Source organism: Melitaea cinxia, chromosome 15 (assembly GCF_905220565.1).
Source record: "Melitaea cinxia chromosome 15, ilMelCinx1.1, whole genome shotgun sequence".
Classification (NCBI taxonomy): domain Eukaryota; kingdom Metazoa; phylum Arthropoda; class Insecta; order Lepidoptera; family Nymphalidae; genus Melitaea; species Melitaea cinxia.
In genome coordinates this window covers 9,470,091-9,473,651 of record NC_059408.1, presented here as the reverse complement: position 1 = coordinate 9,473,651, position 3,561 = coordinate 9,470,091, and positions in this window count along the sequence as shown.

The following is a 3,561-nucleotide window of genomic DNA, read 5'->3' as shown; positions in this document are numbered from 1 at the left end:
CATGTTTTTTTTAGGTGTTAGAAATATCTAACCATTTTGGTGATTAAATTACAAATTTTTACAGAGTTGTCTATTAAAGAGAAACGAGTCAAGTACATATTCCTAGAAGTTATTATTCTAATTTAGCGGTAGTGTAAATTTGCTATCACCCACTTCTATTTAAGAGAAGTTTATTAGAGGCCAATGGTATACTTATAATAAATCTATTAGCGGCTATCTTCTTTTCCCGTTGCTTAGTTATAAAATGAGTGGTTAGATCACGTGGCTGATAAAGAAATCTGTGGCTAGACTTATTATATCCCTTTACAAATCTGTCTAACTACCTATGTAAGGTATATATATTTTCCTCTCTGAATCCTTCTTGAATGAGGGCAATCTATATTTGTTTAAAACTCTTTTTGTACAAGTATATATTTTATATTTTTTATCATAATAGTAACATATAAGCAGGCGAAAAAGGAAATACTCAATTATTGCTTATATTTTCAAAGACAATATAAGAAAAATGATCGTTCAAAATCGTGCCTTTTAACTCCGTTTACGGTATCATTATATTGTAATAAAGAAAATCTAAATGTGTATACAAGCATGTATACGAGTACATAAAATAATCTTAATTTTCATTTAATAAAAGATTATGGAATATTGTGATTCTATAATAAATAATAATAATAAAATATTGAACACGTTCAGGAAAAATTTCAGTCATGTGTACTTACAATTAGTAGATATATATATCCCTATACATCTTTCATGTTTTCTTGTATAATGTGTTTCTTATATAACTATTAACATAAAAAATATATATAATATTACTAAGCTTTTTATTTTCAAATAACAAGTTATGGATTGTGATTCTTCAGTTCTCCACATTAATTACTAGCTGTGTCCCGCGGCTTCATCCGCGTTAATTTGAGGAAAAAGGTACTAAAATATTTATAAACCATTACTGTGCAACTGTAGCAAGATGTAACCAGCCAACTGCCATTCAGTTCGCTCAATTCTGAACTACCTATATCAGTTACTTCTGTATCGTGCCGTATAGTGAGATCCCGAGCATCACTATGTAGCTCTCTGAGTGGCAGTTTGTCAAGGAAAACTTAATCAATAATAAGTTAAAATTTATCTAATACATAGTAACATTGATAAGAAGTTTTAAAAACAATCTATTAAAATAAAAAAAAAATATTAGCAGCGCCCTCTACAATAACATAGCAATACTGCTGTAGAAGAATATCTACTTCTTGATATGTTAATATAGTTTTACAAACATTACATATGCCTACGTAGATGGCACTTTTCTTTACATGGACACTTTAGTGTTTTAGGATTCCTCGTTAGATGGCGCTGTCTGATACTATTGTAACTAATTTTTAACCAACTTTAAAAAAGGAGGATATTTTCAATTCAACTGTTTTTTATGTGTATTCATGGGCGTAACCACTGAAGTTGTATGAAGCCGCAATAGAATATTTAAAAAAAAAAAATGATTAATAACATTTTATTTCAATAAAAACGAGATCTATGATTATTTTATTTTTTTGAAAAAAAAATGTTTTTATGCTTAATGAATTGTTATTAAATAAAAAAACGCACAAGTACATTTAGGCTTGTATTGTGTGCATTTGCCTTAATAATGACAAACATCTATGTGGCTTATAGGTAGGTACTAATATTTATCGATAGGTACAGGGATCGAACCCGTAAACCGTTAGAGTATCAACCATTTGCTGTCACGACTGCGTTAAGATATGCTTATAGACCGGTGTTATTAGCTTTTGAAACCAAAAAAAAAGATAGTAGGATGAAGACCATTGTAAAAGAAAGAGAATACAACGAAAATGAAAGGAAAAATAAATTATGGGTGATTAAGGGTAAAAAAAAATGCTTACCTCGATTTCCGGCCAAACTACGGACCCTAACTAACCCACGGAAAAAAGCTCAATGGCGAAGTTGTCGGTAGTAAAAAGATCTACAACTTTTGTATTTACACTTTTTACACATAACATCAAAATCCATATGAAAAATTCAAAAACCAAGTTAATAGTTTTTATTTCTATCTTTTACTAAATTCTTTATTTTTACAAAATATAAATGTTAAAACTTACCTTTTTATGTCTCGAAAATACTGTAATTTTTGTGATTTAAAATATTTATTTTTTCAAGAAGCTGTATAAAAGTACTAGCTATGAATCGCGGTTTCACTCACGTTAATTTGAAAAAAAAATAGCCTATAGCCTTCCTCGCTAAATGGGATATCTAACACTGAAATCATTTTTCAAATCGGACCAGCAGTCCATGAGATTTGCGCGTTCAAGCAAACAAACAAACAAACCCTTCAGCTTTAAAATATATATTATAATATTAGTATACACGGATGGAAAGTTTAGGCTGGTTTTATTTTCCAAATGTTCCCATCTATCACTTAAAAGTGTAATCTTCATAATATCGTATTCGTTCTCATAAGTCATAGGGACCTATAATTTGAATTTTAAAATGTTTGAAAACACACTTCCAGAGAGCTTAGGTCGACTTTGCTCTTGATTTATAGGAGCAAGTAACAGAAGAAAAATTCAAATTTCCCGCTTCATACACCGAAGACCGTATACTTAAAACATCTTGCACCAGCCTGCAATAACTGCTCCCGGCGCATAAAAAGTGTGCTTTAACGAATAATTTATAATTTTAGTATGTAAAAATTATTATTCGTTATGAAAGGAAAAGAAGTATTTTATGGTGTTTTTAAATACGGGTTTAAAATTGTTTGATTTTCTTCTTATTGCCAGCAGTGTTAAACAGACCGAATAAGAATATTAGTGATAAATTGTAACTAACAGTGTGGGTTATACCACACAAAAAGTGTTACTTTATGACAATTTAATACCTATCTAAGTATATTAATTTATGCGCACAACAGGGAACATATGTTACATGCATATTCAAGACTGTATCGCAAACTTAAGCTTGTTCTCTCATAATTTCCAGAATGTATTTCCTTTCGCCACAAATGTATTCTGCACACGTGGACCAGCTGACAATAACCGAATATTTAGTAGATGAAATGTTATGATGAAAGTTAGCGTGAGAAAGTTTATTGTAATACTAGCTGTACCCTGCGCGCGTTGCTATGCTTTTTTTTCGTCGGAATCGTTCGGATCGTATCAACTCAGAAACTTTTGTTGGCTCATGCACAACACTTAACTAAAGATCATGACATAATCAAATACATAGTTTACGATTCTATAAAAGACAGACAGACAAACATTCATTTTTAAATATATAGATTTAAGATAATATTTTTGGATTGTGTTCCTTTAGTTCCATCTTTCAGGATGGTGCACTTTATAAGACATTTGTTTTGATGTGTTTTGTTTTGCATATTTTATTAAATCTTTTAGACGTATTTGATGTGATAGACAATATAATTATATTGGATATAAGGTAAACATAATTATATTTACCTTATTTACAGAACATTTGGTTAGTAAATGTAGGTACATATAATCATTCTTTAATTTTTTTAAAGGAGCCATTAATCTCCACTGCTTAATTTTCTTATAA